This window comes from Lissotriton vulgaris, unplaced genomic scaffold, assembly GCF_964263255.1.
Source record: "Lissotriton vulgaris unplaced genomic scaffold, aLisVul1.2 SCAFFOLD_731, whole genome shotgun sequence".
NCBI lineage: Eukaryota > Metazoa > Chordata > Amphibia > Caudata > Salamandridae > Lissotriton > Lissotriton vulgaris.
Genome location: NW_028247848.1, coordinates 393,860 through 418,255, shown reverse-complemented (window position 1 = coordinate 418,255; position 24,396 = coordinate 393,860). Strand labels below are relative to the sequence as shown.

The window sequence follows — 24,396 nt, the reverse complement described above, 5'->3', positions numbered from 1 at the left end:
GCCTTCAACATCTGATGGATTAGGCTTTGGACACCCTGAATCCTTAGCCGGCTCTACGACCTCTAGGAATCCTAAATCAGAAGATAGGATTTCCTGGCAATCATCAATAGTATTGTTAACCCGTTGCCTGCTGATGACGGAACCGCTCCGTCATCAGCTGCGGTGGCGCTGTGCTGATGACTGAGCGGTTCCGTCATGGCCAGCTCGGCGCGGCGCAAATTCCGCGCCGAGAGTTCCATTGAGCGGGGCTGGCCATGACGGAACCGCTCAGTCATAAGCACAGCGCCACCGACGCTGGTGACGGAGCAGTTCCGTCACCAGCATGCGGCCACCCCGCCCCCTTAGCACTGCGGCCGAATAGCCGCCGCAGTGAAGGGGTTAATATTGTCCATAATGCAGTTCATCCCAGCATGCTTAGGTGTTCCCTTTACTTTCTTCTTTTTGCTCAGTTTCTGACGTTTGGCTGCCTCAATAGCCCCCCCTCCCCTCCTTACATGGATTTCTTTTTAGCCATCCTCAGTCACAGTGGAGTATAAATCCCACACCCCTGGACGGATATAGGTTACAGTACGCTCTATACCTTTTGCGTACCTATGACTTGCCCAGTTACCTTGAGGTAGAGGGCGTTCGAGGTGTGGCCCGGCCCGTCCTCTGTCGTCCCCGGACAGCCCGCCCTTTGTCCGGGCTTCGTCCCGCGCTGCGGAAAACAGATACTGATGTAAATGACGGTGGGCGTGCCTCCGCACAGGTGGGATCACGCGCAGGCTCCTGGACAATGGAGTCTCGTGCGGCGTGCAGGATGAGCCCACCTCAGCAGTTTAGCAGGCGCTGGATGCAGAGCCCCTCCAGGGGGGGGGGGGGGGGGCGGCAGTTTAAGTGCTGGTGATACTTGCCACACAAAGCTACTAGATATTTAGAAGGATATGTGTGTGTGTTTTATTTTTGGAAGAAATGATAACTTTTTGAAATCTGGAAAAAAAAAACATTTTGCAATTGGCTGTTACTACAATTGTGTTATCACTTGACTTATTTAAATTTTACTGTTGAGAATTTTCATTTTACAAAATTTTTGAATACTTTTGGTAAAAGCATAAAATTTGACTTCAAACATTCCTTAATGTATATCACTAGTATATCATTATTAAGTTTAACATATTCTTTCTTAATATTGCAAGATGACGATATTTTGCGGTTTAACATTTTATGCAAACTCTACCTTACAAAGCTGTCTCACTGACACCCAAAAGTAGTCAATGTGGAAATGTGTGCCATGGATCCATAAGGTCAAAGTGTACTCTTTGGTCCCCATTAGGATGCCGGGCGGGCTTTGCCCGCCCAACACCCTTATGGAAGACGGGACAGCCCGCCTTAAGGGTGGGTGTCCCGAAGTCTGCATTAGGATGCGCCCACCACAGTGGCGGGAGCATCCCCCATTTTTAACATTGTGGTGGGCGGTGCTCACTTCACCGCCCGCCACAATGTTAAAAATGAGTGCACGCATTTGCATAAACAAAGTGGCATGCACCGCGCAGTGCCTGTTGCTTTGTTTAGGCAAATGCTGGGGGGTACCACAGGTACCCTTGTGTGCACACCCCATCCCTCCCTCACTCACTCTGGGGGCCTGCAGGCCCCCCCCCCGAGTGAACACCACATGCCTTTCCGTGCCAGCAACGCCGCCACGAAAAGGCATACATTTTTGCACATTGTAATATGGCAAGGCGACCGGGGCAGAAAAGCGGCGTACGGTTTTTCCATTCACCGCAGTCCCCCCCCCCCCCCATACTAATATGGCGGGGTGGATTTGGGAATGGCTGTTAAAAGGATTACCTCCACCAGACCGGCAGCTGCTACCGCCAGCTTGGCAGAGGCAATACGCCCGACATCGTAATGGGGCCCCACGTTTTTCGTATGCGATCCATACAGATCTGCAGATACATTTTACAACTCATCCATTCAGATTTTGTATTCTGACATCCTTACTTACTTGGTATGTCCACCACCTAAAAATGTTTGACACTTCGTGGACTCTGTTAAGTCCACTCTACATGTTGTCATTTTGTCAAGTGAGATTTACCCACTATAGGCATTTGTGTTGTTGTTGCAAACACAGGCTCCCATCATACTGAATGGCATTCCTCCTGAACATTTTTTGGAAGCATAGTATTCAGGCAGATTCAACTGTCGAACTCTAGTTTGTAAAATACCCCCCCCCCCCCAAAAAGTGTTGGGCCGCAATATTGCTGACTGATATTTTAATGATCTCATTGTTGTTTTGGCTAATAGGTCTTTCGAGAAAAAAAATTAAAATACATTTTGATTTAAAGATGTCAAAATACTTAGGGCGGCGGGCGGACAAAGTCTGCCCGGCCTTCCTAATGAGGCCCTATCAGTATGCTGGACCGCCCGCCATAAGGGCAGGGGTTCCGTTGGGGGAATTAGGATATACCCGCCACAGTGGCGGGCACATCCTTCATTGTTAGCATTGTGGCGGGCGGTGCACTCTGCACCGCCCGCCACAATGCTAAAAATGCTTTCTCGCATCTGCTTATACAAAGCGGCAGGCACCGCGCGGTGCCTGCTGCTTTGTACATGCAAATAAAGGGGAGTACCTTAGGTACCCCCCTGTGCACCCCGACTTCAGCCTTCACCGGGGGGGCCCGCAGGGGATCCCCCAAAGCAAAGACCACCTGCCTTTCCGTGGCAGCATCGCCGCCGCGGAAAGGCACCCATTCACACAAATCCAAATATGGCACAACATGAACCCTTTTCCGCCCCGGACGCAAGGAGACTGGGGCCGAAAAGTGGTGGGCGGTGTTTGCCTCCGCTGCGGTCCCCCCCACCATCGTAACGTGTCGGGGGGAAAAGGGTAGCAGGCGGGCATTTATGTCGGGAGGATCGCCACCGCCACCATGGCGTTGGCGACCCACCCGACATCGTATTGGACCCCTTAGTGTCCATTTTTTTAAAATTTTTATTTATGGAACATAGATATAAATAATACATTTTTGATATTCTAATTTAGACATTGCAAACAACTTAAATTGAACAATGTGTTTTTTTTTTCAAATGTTTAAAAAAACAGGTTTAAAAAAAACTCGCTTTCCATCAGGCTTACCATGTCAGAAAGACTGTGGGAAACCAAGCATCCTACTTTCCTATGGGACTACAGGCCGGTCTCTGAATGGCTTATGGGCTCCTGGAGCCAGTAGCAATCCAGCTGTAATGACAGGCCAGTTCAATTCTGACCGGCTGTATGGTAATCAGCTGGTCAGAAATGAAATGGGCTACCTCGGTTGTAAAGCCTCTGACCTAAGGTCGGAGGGTTTACAATAGAGATTGTTATAGACCCCTTGGTCTCTAAATACATTTTATTTTAGCATTAAATTTCAATAATGTTTAATAGCACTTCTAGATTCACCTTTAGTGACAGGATATGGGGGTAATGGGCGGGGTATTATATTAATACCCAGTTAATACTTAATTTTTACCTACTAACTGAAATGTATTTTAGAGGGAAAAATGAAAACAGTGAGATTTCAATAGACATTTTATTTTTAAAACCACAATAATTATGAATAAATAATAATTACAGCGATACACTTTATTTTACAGTCAGTAACAGGAAACAAAAAAAAACACTTTAATTTTTTTATTTGCAATTACTTTATAAATTGGCAGTTTGCGAAAATAGATATTTGTACAAGCCTTTATTACAATACATTATATATATATATATATTTTTTTAAATGGTAGTAGTTTCCCATGCGTTTAAATGGTGATAATGGTCCTTTTTTTCCGTTGGTACGCAAAGTCAGACTCTCGCTCAGTGACGACTGGGAAACTGACCTTGTTGTTGCATATACAGCTTGATACACCCAAGACAGTATAACGGAAAACCACAAATCACTTTTCAAATGTTTACTGTAAACTTTCCACTTATGGAAACAAAGGGGGCTACAATTGGTAGATAAATATGAAATAAAACTTACTTATGAAACCTGAACAATGAGCAATGCAGATATTTATATTATTGTAAACACATTAAGATTATCACGATTTTCGTATTCGGTACTCCGAGAGCGTAATGGGGTTATACCTCTGCATTTAATACTCAAAAGATTTTTAATAATTACATTGGAACCCTTAAAGCTTTAGTAAGGTTGCCTCTTCTGTTTGACAGAATTGTAAATGTATCCATCTGAAGAATTAAACACATAGTACCTATTGGAAAAGGAAACACAAACAAAAAATTAATAAGTTAGTCAGTTTGCATATTATTCAGACCAAAATTTTTAACGTTGCTAACTTAAGGGCATAATTACGAGTATGGGGTGGTACGGGAAGGGTGAGGGGGGGAGGGGGGTTCCACTGTACTGCAGATTACAACTAACAAAGTTTTATCTGTGCCAGTGGGGGGGGGGGGTTTCCTCCAGGCTACGACTATGCCTCCTCCCACAGTAGGTGGCATAATGGAGGGTGTAGACATCCAGGTAACTCCCGCAAACAAAGCAGTGGAGGTGGACACTGCTCTTGTCGAATGGTCTGATGACAATACTCTATTGCACTGGAAATCCATCTGACGATTCCTCTTTTTGATAAGGGAAGCCCTTCCTGGGTGTGCTGAAGGCACCAAACAGTTGTGAAGATTTGCGGAAGGGTTTTGTCTTTAGTAAATAGAATTTGAGACAGCGTTGGACATCCAGCAAGTGGAGAGCTCTTTCCGCTGCGGTTGTTGGTTGAGGAAAGAACAGTTTGAGCATTAGTGGCTCATTTAAATGAAAGTCAATTGGAACTTTTGGAATACATTTTGGATTAGTCCCGAGTATCATTCTATTCTCTTGAAATTGTAAGAAAGGGTCTTGAATCGTGAGAGCCTGTAATTCCCCCACTCTCCTGGCTATAGTGAGCGCTATGAGAGAACTTTCCATGATAGAAATTTAAGATCTGCCCTGTGTATTGGCTTGAAGGGCTGTTTCATTACTTGAGAAAGAATAATGTTCAACTGCCATAGAGGTGGTGGAGGCTTTACTGGAGGAAAAACCCGGAATAATCCTTTCATGAATTGTTGGATGACTCTTCCAGACCATATAGTTGGTCCTGAGGAAGTCCTCCTGTAGAGTGATATTGTAGCTAAATGTACCTTTATCGATGCATGAGCCAAAAGTAAAATGTATGTAATAATCTCATGCGCTGCCAAATTGAGAAAGAATGTTACATCTTTGGCACCACAGACAGAATCTTTCCCATTTCATTCTGTGGGTCTTGTTCGTACTCTCCGCTCTGGCTTTTGATAGGATGTCTTTGCATTCCTCTGAGATCTTTAGATGGGGAAACTTACAGTGCTCAGGAGCCAGGCCGCTAAGTGCAATAATTTCGGATCTGGATGTAGCACTTGTCCCTGGGACAAAGTCAGAAGCCCCTGTATTGGTCAAAGGCGAATCGGATGGACCTCCGACAGTAGAGGAAGCTCTGTGAACCAGTGCTGCCTGGGCCACCATGGGGCTATCAGGATCACCCGGCACGGCTCCTTCTTGATCTTCATAAGAACTCGTGGCAGGAGGGGAATTGTAAGAAAGGCGTAGGCAAAGACGCCTTACCATGCCATCAGAAACGCATTCCCGCAGGATCCCCGTTGGGGAAGCCAGCTTGCGAAGAACCAGCATTTCCCGTTCTCTGCTGTTGCGAAGAGGTCTACTGTTGGTTCCCCCCCATCTTTGGAAGATGTTGTCTAGAACCCCTTGGTGATCTCCCATTCGTGGCAGGTAGATTTGAGCCTGGCGAGTGTATCTGCTTGGACGTTCTGGTCTCCTGGGAGATGTTCCGCTGTTCTGGATATCTAGTGTTGCAGTACCCATTCCCATACTCTATGGGCCTTTTGCGACAGGGAGAGTGATCTGGTTCCTCCTTGTTTGTTAAAGTTATGCATAGCTGTTGTGTCGTCCGTTCTTACTAACACAGTGTGTAGGAAGGTAGATACCCGACTATGGTTACCCCCGACTTTTTGCCTGGTGTTTTGCTGGTTTTCCGACTTAGTTGACCGGGGGCCCTGCCAATCAGGACCCCAGGCCCACTGCTCCCTCTCTAAAATGGATTCCATGTACCTTAGGTACATTTCCAATTGGAACTGGGCCACCTTGTCAGACCCTGTAACTCAGGGCATCGGTGTACCCAGGGCCTACCAGGGGCTGAAGCATGTATTATGCCACCGCTGGATGGCCATCTAAATCTAACACAACTGGCTGCACGACAGCTGGGGCAAGGCGGCGTACTCGCCCTTTGCTTTAGGTATAGTATCCCTATATCTAACCCTAAAATGGACACCGAGTTCCTATCAGTCACTCCTATGGCAGGCCTTGACAATCCTGAAGGCAGAGTGCGTGGAATCGTGTGAATTGGGCTCTGGCACGAGCCGAGCCCGGTTGCAGCTTGCGGAACCAAGACCCAATGGCTGTTCCATGATAACGCATACCATATCGCTAACTTCGGTATCGCGTTATCAAGACATGTCGAGTAAGGTGTCATACGAATCGGGATACTGCCCCCTCACCAATGCTGGCGACGGGGTTAGCATTCCGCCCTTCTAGAGGGACACGACATGTACGTAACTGTGAATCCCGGTTAAAGTTAACTGAAGCCTCAGCTCCACAAAATGGATGCTGCCACCACAGACACGAGTCTGACCTCCTGCTGCTGGGAGTCCTTCCAGCAAGGAGAGCTTGGACAAAGTGTTTCCTGTCCGGGGCGGTGTTCGCACCATCCCAGACAGGGTTTTGTGTATCCTGGGTAGGCAGGGCTTTACAAGAAGGTGACTGCGGAGTGGCACCCCGGTGCTCACTACGCATCTGCCGGCTAGAACTAGTTCCAGGGGCGCCCCAACCCCTGACCTGGGGAAAGTCCGGCATGGGAGAGGGGTGTAACCACCCCCCTTCCTGGTCCCACCCCTAGGGCAGGACTAGTCACGTACCCACCCCTTTCTTTAGGATAAAGGCAGGAGCGGGGACCCTTCCAAATTAGATCATCTTTGAATCAAGAATACTTTCTACGAAAGGACCTCTCGACTCTTCTCAAGATTTCTCTCTTGTGGCTAAGGAGTAGTCACCCTGCATCCGCAGGCACCATCTAAGAACTCTGCGGTTTGCTGCAAGTCCTTCCTCAGGAATCCGACGGCAAAGCTCGACGAGAACCGGCTTCCCTGGCACCTCTGACCTCTACCCACATCGTCAGCTCAGCTGAGATCTGTGGGTGCAACGAGACCTCGAGGGACCGGCCATCATCAAGACCTGCACGATTTCTTAACCGGCACAAGCACAGAGGGATCCTCTGGTGAGTGCTCTGGGGTCCGAGAAGCCACGACCCTGAGCAGCTCCAGCACCGAAGTGCAGCCTCCCAGCATCTCCACGATCTGCGTGGGGCTCTTCTGCTCTCTGCTGTTCAGCACGTTGTCTGATCACTAGCCGCTGGCTTGTGTCCTCCTTGACGACACCCGACAACCAACGCTGCTGGTCTGGTTGCTCCAGACTGGCCTTTGCTCCCTTCTGAGAGAGGAGCACCCCGGACCCTCCTGGTCCTCTCAAGACGCCACTTTAGGCCCACCACGTGGCCCTGAAATTTGCCAAGGCTTGTTGCCCCAATCCTGGGCCCAGCGACGCCGACAGCATCAACCTTCGTGGGACAGCTCGCACCTCCATCCTGGTCCGTGAGACTGCAGAGCCTAGCGTCGCCCACTCACCTAGTCGAGGTGACGATCATCCGGTGCCCTCCTGGTACCCTCTGACTACTGGCTAGTAGTACGAACTTGGTCCCCTCTGCTTTCAGGTGTCATCCATCTCTGATCCAGGCTTGGATCTCTACGAACTATCTACACTGGTCGCCGGCCAGCAACTCCTTCCTTCCGGCTCCTGGCTCATCAGCGAAGACTCCCGACGTCTGTAAAGACTTGTGCAGCCACAGCCCTTGGGGCTAGGTAACTTAGGCATTTCGGTGCCCGCATAGCCTCCTTATTTAAGGGTCCTGAGTCCCTATCGCTTCCGACTTGCCTTATCGGGTCCGCCCGAGACCACTAAACTTTGTGCCCTCGGGCACTTGTATTGATTGTGCACTTGAAGTATTTTCCTAAGAGTTTCATTGTGTGCTTAGTACCCTGTCCTCAAAGAGTACAGGGCTGTTGTGATTCTAATAAATACACTGTTTATTTTCATAACACTTGTGTGGTGTCCTTTCACTTGGTGTTCAAGGGGTATGTGATGGTATAACAGCTGGCTTAACACGCCCTCTAGAGTCTAGCCCGAAGACTGCTCGTATCCACGCTACTAGGATAGCTGGTCTAAGGTTGACTTACAACCAATCACCATAAGGGTCGTTTGGACTGATGCATAGTGATCACTAGAATAGTGAGCACTGCATATCAGGCCAACTTCTCACACAGTTGATCTTATTTTTGGTAGGAACGCCAGCAATTCCAAGCGGACGGCTCTGAGTTCCAATAAGTTGATATGCATCTTCTGCTCGTGCAACTTCCAGCGGCTGCTGACTTTAAGGTCCTGAAGGAAGGCTCCCCATCCTTCTAGGGACGCATGTGTAGTAATTATCAGTGGGGCTGGCTCTGTGAGGAATGAAAGGCCCCGCGAGATGTTCCACTCTTGGGGCCACCATTTCACCGCTTGAACCATGTTCGGCGTTACCTTGACTATGTCTTCGAAGGATCCCTATGCTTGAAGCCATTGTATATCTAGCTGCTCTCGCAACGGACGCATCCTTAACCTGCAGCAAGGTACGAGAGGAATGCAAGATGACATCGTTCCCAGCAATGACTTGTACTTGCATACTGAAAGGCACTTTCTATTTGTGAAGTCTTTGAAAAGAGATGTAATTCTCAGTTGCCTTTCTTTGGAGGGGAAATGCCTTGTGTCCAGTATCACTCCCAAGAAGGTGATGTTTGTCGGTTGAAGGGATGATTTTTCCTAGTTTAAAGTCAGACCTAACCTGGCAAACAAATCCACGCAAGCCGCTGTTGGCGATCGGGTGGATGCTGCTGATGGTGCCTTAACCAACAAGTCAGCGAGGTAAGGAAATACGTTGGGGCAGAATTATTTTAACTGGCGCATCCCCAGGGATGCGCCAGTTAACATGCGCCACAGCTCAGCCACCCATGGTGCGCCGCACTTATAATGCGGCGCACCATGGTGCAAAAACGGCACAGATGCGTGACGCATCTGTGCCAGAAATGTGGCGCATTGCTGGAGTTGCATCGCAAGCGCGACGCAGCTCCAGCAAGGCTCGGGGGTGCCCCATCTACATAATGCTGCGTCAAGACCTACACCTGCTTCAAGCAGGCGCAGGGTTTTGACACAGCATTGCCCTGAAAGTGACTGAGTGAAATCTCATAGATTTCACTCAGCCACTTTCAGGAGGCGTTCCTACGCAGGAACGCCCCTCCCTGCGCAGGAACGCCTCCTTATGGCGCAGTGCTTTACAACGCGACGCATCTCCTAGATGCGTCACGTTGTAAATAGGGCGCATTGTTTGCGCCACAGTTGCGTCAAAAAAAGTGACGCAATTGCAGCGCAACGGCCTCATAAATCTGCCCCTTAGTGTTTGTTTCCTTAGAACAACCGCCATTGGAGCCAGGCATTTCATGAATATTCTTGGGGCTGATTTCAGGCCGAACTGCAGTACCTTGAATTGGTAATGTTCTCCGGCAACCATGAAGCAAAGGTACTGCTGGTGGGAAGGATGGATGGGGGATGTGAAAGTACGCATCCTGTAGGTCTGTGGTTATATGATCTCCTGGGTCTAACAGCAGAAAGATGTCCTGAAGAGAAACCATTGTGAAAGATTGCTTTTTGAGATAGGTGTTTAGGGATCGGAGGTCTCGAATAGGACGCCATTGGAGAGTGTTTTTCTTGACTAGGAAAAATCATGAGTAAACCCCTTCCCCTCTGGGAGTTCGGCACCGGTTCTATTGCTCCCTTTCGGAGCATTGTCCGAATCTCCTGACGCATCTGAAGTAAGTGCCTGACCTCTTGATGTATCGGTGGTGTACAAGGGGGCGTTTGTGGAAGTTCTAGAGTGTGTCCGAATTGAATTATGTTGAGGACCCACTGGTCCGTAGTTATTTGCTGCCAATTTTGGAGATAATAAGCAATCTTTCAACCCAAGGGGACATGTGACGTAAGAGGGATAGGTGTAGCCGGATCCTGAAGGCGGTCATTGTCATTGGTTGTTGTCTTTCCCCCGACTACCTCCCCTACCCTCTAGGTGTAGATTTTGGGTAGCCTCCTGACTGACGGTGCGTATACTACTTACGGTAAGGCTGTGATGATGTAGAGGAAGATGAATATCTTCCCTGCTGGTATACTCCTCTGAAAGATGATTGGCCTCTACCTTTAGAGCCTTGAAAAGGAACTTTCTTATATTGTAGTGTTCCTAATGTTTTCGCTGTATCAGTATCTTTTTTGATACCTTGCAGTACCTAGTCTATGTGATTTCCGAATAAATCCTCTCCATTGAAAGGAAGGTCCGAGATCTTATTTTGGACTTCCAGCCTGAACGCTGTTGCTCTCAGCCATCCTGGTCTGCACAGGACCGCCGCTCCTCCCAACGATCTGAAGGCTGTGGTTGTGATGTCTATGTCCATAGCACAATCTAGGACTTCAGCCGAAGTCCTTTATCCCTCTTGCAGAATCTTGATCTGTCAGCCTCTGGAATGCAGGAGGCGAGAGGTCACACCACATCTGCCTATCGTACCTGCCTAGAATGGCCAGGGCATTCAAAGCTTTAACTAACAGGGCAGACAGAGGAAAACCTATTCCCTGCATTGTCCAATCTCCTATGCTCTCTGTCCGGAGGTATCGTAATAGGAGCGGACGGATTCCTGGTCTTCTGCTGAGCCGCCTGGGTTATGACGGAGTCCAGCTTGGGGTGGCCTAGAAGACAAGCTGGAGCATCCGAAGGTGCCTTATATTTTTTGTCCAGTCTGGCAAGTACTTGAGTCACCATTGCCGGTGTCTCCAGGAGTTTTAGGCCCTCTTTCCATAGATGATCGACAATCGGTAGGGACCGAAATGTACTACGATAATGTTCCTTAAAGTCGTAAAAGAAACATTCTGCTTTGTCTGTGGACATGGTGAGCCATTAAATTATGAAAACCACTGATGTACTCTCCTCATCATTCGTGGTCACTGGCTCTAGATGAGATCTTGCTGGTGGAGATCTAGGCAAGGGCTCTGGTAAAATTTATCACCTACGCACTGGCGTACCTGGTATAGAGCGTGGTTGAGGCGTAGTCACCTGCAATTCTTTAGAGGTATGAGGAACAGGATGTCTTATAATCCTCCAGCATGAACTGCAAATCCTTTAGCAATGAAGATGGAACACTCACCATCTCCTCATGGCGGTATTATTGCTGGGGACGACATTGAAACCCCTCATATTCGTACTCCGAGACACCCTCTTGGTACTTTATTTGCAACTGCGACAGGCTACTAGCATAACCAAAAGGACCGCCATCCTCCTCCACTTCTTCCGACTCCTCCAACAGGTGAGATGTTACCAAAGGGGTCACCTTACTTGGTGATTGGTTCTTCCTGGCAAGAACCCATTTTCTGGTTTTTTTTCCTCTCATCGACAAATTCGGCATCGCAACCACAGACGTTATTATCGTTGTCAACGCTACCATCGACTATGCCGTTACTGTCGTCATTGCAATTGTTACCTGTAGTCATTGTAGTCGATGCAGTCGTCACCACAGATCTCGGCATCGACACTGCCGCCGACGGTGATAAAGTCTTAGACGTACGTTTTACCTCCGATTACATAGACGCTGCCATCTTCGTCGACGCTCCCGTCGACAGTGTAGATTTCTCCAATGTCCCCTCAGAAGGTGTGGAGGCCGGCTTCTTGACTGAATGTTTGACTTCAGTGGGTGATTGTGGATTCTGAGCTTTTCCTCTTGTTATGTTAAGTTATATTAAATTTATACAGCGCTCAGCTACTGAAAGTGTCCCGGCGCTAACTCCAGAAAGAATTAAAAATTATCCATACTCCGATGTCAATCTAAAACCGCAGGGTTTTTAGTTTTTTTTTTAAAAAAAAAGCAACGGGTCATGGATACTCCTTAGAGCCATCGGTAGTAGGTTCCAAGCCAGGGCGGCTTTGCGAACAAATGAGTTCCCGCAAAGCATCTGGCGGATGAACCGAGGATTTTTCATTAGTAGCTGATCAGATGATCGCAGGTGCCGTGAGGGTTTATAAAATCGCTTGTACAAAAAGCTAGGGCCAAGACCATGCAGAGCACGGTGAGCCATGGAAAGCATTTTAAATTAAATGCGAGACTCCACCGGGAGCCAATGCAGAGTATGTAAATTAATGCGGACTCTGTCTATGAGGCAATCCCAGTAGAAGTCTGGAGGGCGCATTTTAGACTACTTGAAGTTTCCTGGTCAAGTAAGACAGACTGCCAGCCAGCAAGGCGTTAGTGTAATCTAGGCGAGACAGAATCATTGCTCTGACCACTGTCTCCTTAGCGCTCACTGGCAGCAAAGGGAGGAATATCAAGATTTTAAGGGTCCCCAAACAAGTCCCTGTCAGCTTTTTTTATCTGAGAAGAAAAGTTCAAGTCTTCATCGAACCAAACCCCTAGGTTTTTGGCCAGGCCCTTGCTCACAGTAGGGCATGGAAAGTCAAGGCCAGAGCCTAGCCCTGAAGTCCTCAGTTCTTGGTATGTTTTAACCCTGAAGTATGACCCATGCTCTCCTTTTCTTTGCTTGGGGGAGGTTTAGAGGGACTGCAGCCAGAAGACCCTAGACAGGACTTCCTTCCTGGCTTTAAGCTTTTGAAGACAAAATAATAGCCTTCCTTCACGAGCCCTCAAACTTTTCTTTGAAAAGGTACGACATACCTTACAAGCCTTTGCTTGATGATCTGGATAAAGGCAGTAGATGCAATCCTTTAAGGGTCGTCTGCATAGTGCCTTTTCTTTGAACAGGTGGCACAGGCTCTAAATAAACCTTTTTTCTCATTGTAACAGTTGGAGAAATAATAGGTAGTAATTAAATCTGAAGAAGAAAACTCAAATCCAATCTAGATTGAGTAGAAATTGAAGAGTTTGAACAGAGCTCAAAGGAGACGCCCTAGCAAAACGTGCGTTAGAAAATCTGAGGGGCAAAAGGTTCTCTCAAAAATGTGTTCTAGAGGGTGAGGAGTTTCTTATTGGTTCAGGGACAAGTTTGGTCTATTGTACATAACGAAGGTTATGGGTTGCAAAAGGGAAATGGGCCTAGGCCTCTTTTCAGTTTGCTATACTACTGGGCATTGTTTTTTTATGTAACGGAGACTCCCGTCTCGACGACGGAGAATGATTCAGGCATGTGAAACTATGAAAGCTCCAATAGTGGAGTAAATAGAGCACTTTGGGTTTGCATTGAGCCCTGAACACTTCTGGGGGGAAACTCTCGACTCTGTGCATGGTATAAACTCCAAGTGGTATACCATATACAGAGCCAGCTTCCTACAACATCCAACTATTTAAACAGGGCCACACTCTGCTCTGGATCCTTTCGAAATATACACTATCGAAAAGCGAAAATGCTGCTGTTCAGTTTTAAATTGTTATGGAAACCCTAGGTCGTTTGAACAGGTCGTATTCTTTCTCCTTAGACCTCTCTTTAGCTTCCAGCTCACTATGCAACAGTGAAAACATTCCGACATATAATTCCTGCCATTTTTTGTTCTGTGGTGTGCACCTAATGGCTTTGTCACATGTATGACAACTTTTTTCAACTCCTTTCTTTCTTTGAAATCCCCTATTTTGACCGTACATTTCTACCTCTAATCACAATCTGTTCCACAGCATTAGTTCTCATGTTCTAAGCCATGTCCCCTTGTTGTTCTCATGCTTACTTACCGGTTTGTGTACAAGATGCTCCGTCCCTTTGGGCAGACACTTTGTGTACCCTTTTGTAGCGGACCCGTTTTCCTCCGTGCCCAACAGTGTCCTTCACTTAACAGTACATCCGCAAACATGTAGTTTACTCCTTTCCATTCCCAGCCTCCACCCCAATTGACAACATAACCGGGGCAGACAAAGTCGCCCATACATCCTTACCTGGCATTAAAGTCAGTGCCCGCTCCGTAGTCTGCTGCCTTGCTTCTGCTGCCTTAACAGTAGGCATCACCTGCCCGTCGACCTGGGTCAGTGGATTTGTGCCTTAAGCCTGTAAAACACTAAGTGGACACCGATTAACAAACCCACCCACCACCACCCATGGACCCTCCGGCCCCTTTTTGCCACCTCCCCTGCTACGCCTTATCAATCACCTCACTGCCCAAGACCTAGTCCTCCTCCCAGCTATCCTCCTCATAGTCAAAGTCCATACAACCCACCAATTCATCTGCCCCTGCCCACTGAGAGAGTAGTGGTGGTACCACCAGCAGATATTGCACATTATGCACCATCTCTGGCCTACCCGCCCCAAGTCACCTCCACTGGCCATTGTACATGCAGACCTTGCAGCACCCTTTCCAGCTATTCTTGCATCTTCAGATGTAACCTCTAACCACTGCTCTTCACCTCCTACTTTCCCTCTTCAGATATCCCAATCCTCTTGGGAAGACACTACCTCACATCTCTCATAACATCGCTACACCCGGTGACTAAAACAGGGATCACCCGTTCCACTCCTCTGGCTAGCTTTTGAATCACTATAAATGAAAGGAGGGACAAGGAAGAGATATATTAGGTCCAGCATCAGACCTCAGAAATGACAACCTAGCACAAAAGGACGTTGCAGTTCATCATGGGGTGGGAGGGATGATAAGGATGTCAGAAGTAACTGGCTGGTAGACCCAAGGGATCCTGGGGAAGATGAGTGGGTTGGAGAGTGATCGGATCTGAATGCTATCACACACCCAGAGGGATGTCATGCTTCATCATTGGTCTGCTCCTCGTCGGGCCGATGTTGCAATGCTGGACAGGTCCCTCAGTGGGGGATCTTTAGCTTGGATCTTTTGATTTTAGCCATATTGATGAATGCAAGTGAGGGGGTGTAAGTGTAGGGTGGTGTGTAGGTGACTACAAGTCTAAAATATTTGATCAATACTTGGTAGACATAGGTTTAGCCTCTCCTGAGGAGTTAGTGGAAGAAGGAAACCATCAAAACAAGATTAGGGGGTCACCAAAGTCTTATGGTGGGGGTGAGCAAAGGAAAGTTTTTGCTATTCCCTCTACTGGGAGCATGTGGAACATTCTAAGAACAAAAAAAAAACCAGACATCTGAGGTACCACAAAAACCTGTCCTGGAGGGTGGGCCCAGAGGCAGTCCGCAACCCAAGGGTGGGTACTAGGGTAAGAAACGGGATTTCAAAAAGACTATGTTTCAAATGTAAGGCAAATGGACACCTAATTGGGGGCTTTCCTGGTCCCAAAAAGGCTTCTACTAGTACACCCCCAGTTACAAATGAAGTGGTGAGTTTACAGATGGGATTCTAGCGTAATCTAAAAAGTGTGGGGTTGAAGCAACTGCTCTGGCTGTCTGGCTCCGTGACCTGGACAGCCACACATCAATGGGGTTAGAGTAGAAGCACAGAGATATAGGTGCAAGTGTAACCATGGCGACTAAAAAAAACTGGTATCCCTAGAGCAGTATTGCACTGGACAAACTTAACTAGTCACCAATGGTGAGAAATATACTAAAGTTCATCTCATGGCTACCGTGCCCTTAAAGTGGGGAGGGGTTACTGGACAAAATTAAAAGGTGGTTGGGTCTTTTGCCATCCCATTACAGTGTCATCTAGGGAATGATCTGGAGCCCTCAGCACGGGCCGAGGTAGAGATAACAATTCCACGCAACCATGCTGGGAATACCAGATTGGGCTGGTGTAAAAACAAGGAACACAAAGCAAAGCCAAAGGCAGAAAAGAAAAGGGGTATTGGGGCCTGGAATAATACCCCAACACTGCAAGAGAAAAGGTAAGAAGTCTGGGAAACAAACTTCAGAGCAGCCACAAGTTTAGGTCTCCTCTCCTCTGGGAGAACACTGGTCAGACCTAGAGGAAACTGAGCCCTGGGTATCTGGGCACTCCTCTGTGGAAGAGCTGTGCAACAGACAAAGATCCCGAGACCGCAAGCTGCCTCACATGAAAATGGATATTTTATAGTTCATAGAGTGCAAACCAGACCCGTGAGGGTATTCCAGAGCTTAACGGGATTACGGGTGGTAGACAAAGCGTACAGTAGGGAGGGACCGCTTGGGTAAAATAGGTGGATACATTATAAAAGAAAAAGGAAAAAAAAGAAAAAAACCGCAGTCTAAGGCCACGGGTACTTCTGGGATAAAAATTAAAAGTAGATACATTATAAAAGAAGGAACGCAGTCTCAACTCTTGGGTGGGATGCCCAGGAGTGCAGGAATTGGTATCATCCGTAGGAGCAGTGGATAATGCAGAGCTGAAGGGTGGAACAGGTTACTGAGGTAATAGAAATGTTATCGTTAGATGATGTATTTGCCCATTAAGAAGGAGTTGGTCTCCTTTTTAAAGTGCGCCAAGGATGGAAGTCTTCCGATGGCGGGTGGGAGAGAGTTCCAAATTCTTTGAGCGGGCTCATAGAAGCCCGGATTGTAGGTTTTTTTCTTCCGGAAGCGTGCTGGTTGCAATAGGTCTTTGGCAGATCGGGAGTTTCTGGCTTCTACGGATATCACAAGTTTTCGGGTGAGAAATGCAGGGGAATTGGAGTAAAGAGATTTGTGAGTAATGCAGGCCAGTTTAAGTTGGATTCTGGCCTCTAGGAGAAGCCAGTTCAGAACTTTGAGGTGGAGAGAGATGTGGTTGAATTTCTTTGAGCCAGTTAGGAGTCTAGCGGCGGCGTTGAGGCAGTCTTTCAAAGGGGACAGAGTTCTTGGGTAGCCCTGTGAGAGTAGAGCATCCATATTCAAGTCTGGAAATGACTAGTGCCTGGATTGCAGTTATAAAGTAGAAACATCGAGGAAGGGTTTTAGGTTTCTGAGGTAACTCAGGTGGAATCTGGCCGTTTTGGCTAAAGAGTTCATATGGCCACACATTTTCAGGGTGCCGCCCAGGGTTATTCCAAGGGATTTCACAGAGTCAACAATGGTAGAAGGGCAGTTTAGTGCTGTGTTGGTCTGGATTCATTCCTGGATATCTGAATTAGTTGTGGGTGGGGAGATTAGAATAAATTCAGTTTTATTTGCGTTTAAGCTGGTTGGCGGTGAGCCAATGGACTTCAGGGCCTCATTCTGGGAGAAAATGTCCCCAGGGGAAGAGATTTTGATGTAGATCTGTGTATCGTCGGGGTACATAAGGTAGGAGATATTGGCAGCACCTCAGTGAGTGGTTCAAGGTAAAGGTTGACGAGGGTAGGGTAGAGGGTTGATCCTTGGGGGACTAACCGGAGAGGGAGCGGATAGATTACCGTTGATGAGGACTCGGAGCGATTTTGGAGGAAGGATCTAAACCATTCAAGACTGTGCCATCCAAACCCATCCTGAGTTTGAGGCGCTCAAGGAGAAATTCGTGGTTAACCGTATCAAAGGCAGAAGATGGGTCTAGGAGGATTAGCAAACCGGTTTTGGCTTGGGGGGGGGGGGGGGGGGGGGGGGGGGGGGAGTCATCCACAATGTGGGAAGGATGGTTTCCATGCTGTGTCCAGGTCTGAACCCGGATTAGAAGTAATCTAGAAGGTGGGAGTGGTTGATGTGCAGGCTCAGCTGCTGTTGCACACATTTTTCCAGAACTTTGGCTAGGAGTAGGATGTTGTATTTGGGTCTACAGTGGTCAGCGGAAGCAGGATCCAACATAGGTTTTTTTTTTAGCATGGGGACAACTTGGCCAGCCTTGAGAGAATCAGGAATGGAGCCCTGTAGGAGAGAGGCTTTGATTTTTGAGGTGCAGGAAGGGATGATAGCCTGAGAGGCAGCAGCTAGGCAGTTAGAAGGGGAGGATCATTGAAGTGATTGTTCAGGTTTAAAGAGGCAAGATTTCGAGAGGAGTGTTAGTCATCAAATAATCAATACAATTGTAAAGCGCACTAATTACCCATGAGGGTCTCAAGGCGCTGAAGGGGGGGGTAAGGATGCTGCTACTACTCAAAAAGCCAGGTCTTGAGGAGTTTTCCAAAGGTTAGGAGGTCCTGGGTCTCAGGTGGGGTATGATGTGGCTGCGGCGAGGGATGTCTAGGATCAGGTGTGCGGAGGAGTTTTGAATGCGTTGGGAGTCCTTTCAGGAGTTTGGCCGAGGCTCCTGCGTAGAGGGCGTTTCCGTAGTCCAACCTGCTGCTGACGAGAGCCTGTGTGACCGTTCTTCTAGTTTCTGTGGGGATCCACCTGTAGATCTTGTGGAGCATGCAGAGGGCGTTGAAGCAAGGGGATGAGACGGCGTTGACCTGTTTTGTCATGGAGAAACTAGAGTATGAACCATAGGTTGAGTGCATGGTCGGTGGGTGTTGGAGCTGTTCCCAGTGCGGTCGGCCACCAGGAGTCGTCCCAGGCCTAGGGAGTGGAGAGGAGGATTTCTGTCTTGTCCGAGTTTAGCTTCAGTCTGCTGTTCTTCATTCACTTGGCAACGGCTTTCATTCCTTCGTAGAGGTTGATTTTGGCAGTGAGGGGGTCCTTGGTGAGGGAGAGGATCAGCACGGTGTCGTCGGCATTGGAGATGATGTTGAGGTAGTGCAGTCTGGTGATGTGGGCAAGCGGCGCCATGTAGATGTTGAACAATGTTGGGCTGAGGAATGAGCCCTGGGGTACGCCACAGATCTCGGTGGCTCTCGGTTCTGCCGGAGAGGAATGAGGTAGTCCAGTCCAGAGCCTTGTCTTGGATTCCAGCGTCACGGAGGCGTGCGTAGGGTGCGGTGGCAGACTGTCGAAGGCGGCTGACAGGTCCAGGAGGATGAGGGCCGCGGTTTCTCCGTAATCCAGCAGGGCTCTGATGTCATTGGTGGCTGCGATGAGGGCAGTTTCGGTGCAGTGGTTGCTGCGGAACCCAGACTGGGACGGGTCCAGGGTGCTGTTCTCCTCGAGGTAGCGGGTCAGTTGTCTGTTGACCGTCTTAATTGATGTCCTTTGCTGGGAGCAGGGCGATGGGGCGGAAGTTCTTGGGGTCAGCCTTTGATTTTTGAGTAAGTCATTGATCTCGGCGTGCTTCCACCTCTTCGGGAAGGTTGCGGTCTTGAAGGAGATGTTGATGGCCTTCCGGAGATGGGTTTGCGATGGTGGTGCTGGCTTTGTGGAAGATGTGGTGTGGGCATGGGTCTGACGGAGATCCGGAGGGGATGGTGTTCATGATTTTGATGGTGTCATTGTAGTTTATGTTGGTCCAGTAGCGCAGGGGGTCGGTGCGGATGGTGGACGTGCCGACAGAGATCTCAGTGGTTGTCGTGGCGGTTAGACCGTGAAGCGGTCGTGGATGTCTGCGATCTTGCGATGGAAGGTGGCAAGGGAGTTGCACAGGTTTATTTACATTTTTTTGAGTTTTCTATAACGCTGGACAAACCCGATGGCATTGGAACGCTTCACAACAAGATGTGTAGGTCAATATAGCGAATACAATACACAGAAGGTTAAGCAAACAACAAGTCCAACACATATAAGTCATATAATGAATCGAAAGCGCACAGAGTGAGCGTACAGCAGGACCACAAATAGAATACGCATACCAGTAAGAGATTCAACTGGCCCTGAGGCAGTGAGGATAAAGTCATATCCGTAGCGAGGCCGACCCCAGGAAAAGGGGAGGGAGAGGTCAGTTGCAGGAACGTGCGATCTGGAGGCAACAAAAGTTCGGATTAGAGGGTTATGTAATTGGATTCGGGAAGGCACGTTTGAGGTAGAGGTCTTTTAGTTGGGATTTAAACTTTAGAAAGGAGGAAACAGTTCTGATGTCGACCAGGATGGCGCTTCAGATTTTCGGAGCATTCCCAGCAAAGGAGCGGTTTGCAGTTTTCTGTTTCCGAATTCTTAGGTGGATGAGCAGGAGGAAGTTTAAGCTTCTGAGTGTTCTTGCTTGACCGGCTTTCTTGAGTTTTGAGGCAAGGTATTCTGGTTTCCCTGTGTGCAAGGCTTTGTGAGTCAGGCAGGCTGTTCTAAAGCTGGCACGCATTTCCACTGGGAGCCATTTTAGATATCTGAGTGCAGGAAAAATGTGGTCAAATTTTTTCACTCCCAAAACCATTCTGGCCGATGCATTGAAGGTGGTTTTTAGAGGAGCTAGGTGGGAGAGGGGGGTACCAGATAGGGGTGCGTTCCCGTAGTACAGTCTGGATAACTCAAGAGATTGGGTGCCTTGTTTGAGATCTGCGGGTGGAATGTAGGGTTGGACTTCGTTGAGTAGTTTCAGATTGAAGAAGGAGCTCTTGGCAGTTTTTAATGTGGTTCGCCATGGATAATTTGTGGTCTAGGATGATTCCTAGTGATTTTACAGAATTATTCAGAGTGGGCATCACGTTGAGAGTGTCAATAGCTTTCAGCCACTCTGAAACATGCGGGTTTTCTTCCTTGTTTGAGATCAGTAGGATTTCAGTTTTACCTTGATTGAGTTTCAGGTGGTTTGAGGATAGCCATTCTTGGACTTCTTTGAGAGTATTATTGAGCCTTAGGATGTCATTGATGGAGGAGGAATCCAGGTAAATCTGGGTGTCATCTGCATACAAGCGGAAGGGGATGTTGGCTTTATTCAGAATGAAAGCGAGGGGTAACTAATAGTTTACCTGTCGGTGTAGTTTTGCAGCTTGAAGATGTTTCTGGATTAACTATGCTGTGCATATTCTGCAATCTGGTGGTTGGGTCCGGAATCGTAGTCTTTTTTTCCCCCGTAGCCCAGGTGGGTGTCGACATCCCATCATTTGGTGTACCTTCGGTGACGTCGGCGTGCTTCCGGCAGAAGCTCCCACCCTTGGGCGCCATTTTCGGATTCTTTTTTCTTTTCTGTGCTTGTAGTGAATCCATGGCTATGTTCACGTATCTTGTAAGCTTCAACTTGCTTTCCTTTCCATGTGTTTCCACCTTCTCCTCCAGCCTCATCTTTCTGGCGGAGGCTGGTGGGTTCGCTAGTGAATCCAGAAAGATCTTCAAGCTGCAAAACTACACCGACAGGTAAGAAACTATTCGTTTTGCAGCGTGAATCTTTCTGGATACACTATGCTGTGCATAGATTTTGTAGCGGTTTTGTTACTTTTGTGGCAGCTGGGTGGAAGATGAGCGTTGGTTGTTGAATATATGTTGAAGCACTCTTTGTCCTACTTGTGCTTCCTTGTTCATCTGTACATCCACGCAATAGTGCTTAGTGAATGTGTGCACTGAAGCCCATGTTGCCGCCAGGCATATGTCCTGAATTGGTGTGTTGGCCAGAAAGGCAATTGTTGCTCCTTTCTTCCTGGTCGAGTGGGCCTGTGCCCCTCCTATTAGCTCCTGCCTGCTTGCGGCAGAATTGTATCGTTTGTGCGATCCATCGAGCTATAGTGTTCTTAGTCACTGGTCTACCCATGTAACTGTTTGCGAAGGATACGAAGAACTGTTTTGTGTTCCTGTGTTCCTTCATCCTGTCAATGTAGTGCATCACTGCCCTTCTTGCGTCTAGAGTGTGGAGCACACTCAGCGCTTTTCGTGGGGTTCTGGAAGAAGCTAGAAATCTGAATACGCCGATTCATGTGGAACCTTGACACCACCTTTGGCATGAAGTGCGGGTCTGTTCTCATCACGACCCTGTCACTGTATCTGGATAAAGGTTCCTGCAGTGTTCGTGCCTGTAGTTCGCTCACCCTACGTAGCGAGGTGATTGCTACCAGAAAGGCCGCTTTGATTGTCAGCATTTGCATTGATGCCTTGTGGATGGGTTCCAAAGGTGCTTTCATGAGCTCAGTCAGTACCACATTCAGGTTCCAAGCCTGCATCCTTTTTGGTGGCGCTATTCTCTTAGCCCCTACCAGGAATCTTTTTACTACTTGAGATGTAAATAAGCGAGGATGAGCTTAGCTTGGCTCTTATTAGGTGCGTGAGGTATCTTAGCACTGTTGATTCCTTGGTTAGCTTTCTCTGGAGTTTTTTCTTGCAGCACCATTGAGTGAATCTTTTCCATTTTTCCCCATAGCACTTGCGTGTGCTGGGCCTCCTTGCCTCTCGCAGCACCCGTAGGGTGCTCTCTGGTAGTTTCAGATGTGCAAACTCCAAGTCCTCAGGCGCCAAGCTGATAGGCTGAGGCCCTTCGGCTCTGGGTGTAGAACTTCTCCCTTTTCCATGGAGAGTAGGTCTTTTCTTTTTGGGAACTTGTGGGGTGAAACCTGTGCCAGGTCTGCCTGGCCCATTGTGGTGCCACCAGGATGAGTGTCATGTTGCTCTTCATGCATTTTTTGAGAACACTGGGAATCAATGGTATCGGGGAAAAGCTTAGGCAAATATTTTTGACCAGCTTATCCATAGGGCATTCCCTTGGGAAAGTGCCTCTGGTTGTCTGGATGCAAAGTACTGGAATTTTGCATTCTGGCCTGTTGCAAACAGGTCTATTGTCGGAGTGCCCCACCTCGTGAATAGTCTCGGTTTCCTGTATGTGGAGTTGCCACTCATCGGATGCTGAAGTTTACCTGCTGAGCTAATCTGCTTCTACATGGTCCTTCCCTGGCAGGTGTATGGCTAGCAGGTCTATTTTGAGTGGTATTGCCCATCTCCAGTTCTCCTGTGCCAAGCTTGACAGAGGGAATGATTGTGTTCCCCCTGCTAGTTGATGTAAAACATTGTTGTGGTGTCCGTCTGTATCAGCGCCTTCTGGTTGTACAGTTGTTTCTGAAAGGCCTTGAGGGCAAGCACTGTTTTCAGCTCCAGGAAATTGATGTGTTTGACCGCATCCCCTCGGCTCCATAGACCCCTCACTCTGAGCTTGTTCATGTGTGCAACCCATCCCTTCTGGGATGAGTCTGTGGTGATGGTCACGGTTGGGTCCGGTGGCGTTAGAGGCTTTCCTATTGTTATCCTTTCTTTGGTCCGCCACTTTATTTCTTCCTGCACTTTGTGCATTACAACCACTAGATCCTCCCAACTTCCTGTAGCTTGTGACCATTGCTGTTGCAGCCACTCTTGGAGTTGTCTCATCTGCAGGCGTACATTGGGGACCAGGTGTATGCATGACTGCCATCATTGTCAAGATCTTGCTCACTGTCCTCGCTGTCAGAGCTCACCCCTTCTGGTAATGACGTTTCTCCCTCAGTAGGCTGAGTGTCTCTTCTCGCTAGTTAACACCCTGCATTGGACGGTGTTGATTTGAGCTCCCAGGAAGATCTTCACTTGCTCCGGTTCCATCAAGCATTTTCCCCAGTGTATGGAGAATCCCAGGCTTGCTAGCGTTCTTGTGACCTGTTCTGCATGATTTTTGCATGTCTTGTAAGAGCTTGCCTTTACGAGCCAGTCGTTGAGGTAGGGGTACACGTGTATCCCCCCTCTTCGCAGATGTGCGGCCACTGCTGCGAGGCATTTGGTGAATACCCTTGGTGCGGACTTTAGACCGAATGCCAGGGTTCTGAATTGGTAGTGATCCTAATTTACTGTGAATCTTAGCATGTGCTTGTGCTTCCTGTTCATGGGGATGTGCAGGTACGCATCTTTGAGGTCTATGGTGGACAAGAAGTCCCCAACCTTTACCTGTGGGATGACCTCTTGTAGGGACGTCATCTTGAATTTTTGAGTCTTTACATATTTGTTTAGAAACCGTAGATCCAGGATGGGTCTTAGGCTTTCGTCCACTTTTGGCACCAGGAAGTAGTTTGAGTACACTCCCCTTTTCCGTTCTTTGAATGGGACCGGTTCGAAGGCCTCTTTGAGGAGGAGTTCTTCAGCTTCCTCTTTGAGCAAATGCAGCTCCCTTCCCGAGTGCTCTCTTTTCTTTGGCTATCTGTTTGGTGGTCTCTTTTCCAACTCTATGCCATATCCGAACTGTATGATGTGGAGTATACACTTGTCTGTGGTTATTTTCCTCCACTCGGAGGAACAATCTCAGCCTGCCTCTTACTGGTGTTACATGTTCTTTTGTGTCTTATCCGTGTAGCCCTCTCCTCTTTGCTTTTCCGTGCTCTTCCCTCGGAGGGTTTGAGTGGGTGGCCACCTTTTCCTGTGTGAAGTCACTTAGAGGGGGGGTTGTTCACCTGCTCTCCTTCTCTGGCCCCGCCCGTTTCCTCTCCTGCGAAAGAACTGGCCCCTGTTCTGGTAGTTCCAGTTTTGCTTCTGCTGGCCCTGGTGGCCTTGGTTGTCACTTTGTTGACCCTGGTGGAACGCCTGGTGTGGTTGTCCTTGCTGGTTTCCACCCCTTCCGTTCGGCCTCCGCGTAGGAGTGCCTCTTCTCATCCCCCTGAGTTGCAGGGCCCCCATGGACCTTGCTGTCTCGTTGTCTTTCTTCAGTTGTGTG

The 24,396-nt window shown here is 48.3% G+C and overlaps 1 long non-coding RNA gene across 1 annotated transcript in view; it reads right to left on the bottom strand.

The window, feature by feature from the left end:
* Positions 1-1,907: 1,907 nt before the first annotated feature.
* LOC147665005 (uncharacterized) overlaps positions 1,908-24,396 on the bottom strand; it is a 49,481-nt gene continuing 26,992 nt past the window's right edge. The window contains exons 3-4 of the long non-coding RNA XR_015305068.1: positions 14,105-14,223; positions 1,908-4,221 (exon numbers count right to left, since the gene is read on the bottom strand). This is a non-coding gene — a long non-coding RNA (uncharacterized LOC147665005). The remainder of the gene's footprint in view (positions 4,222-14,104; positions 14,224-24,396) is intronic.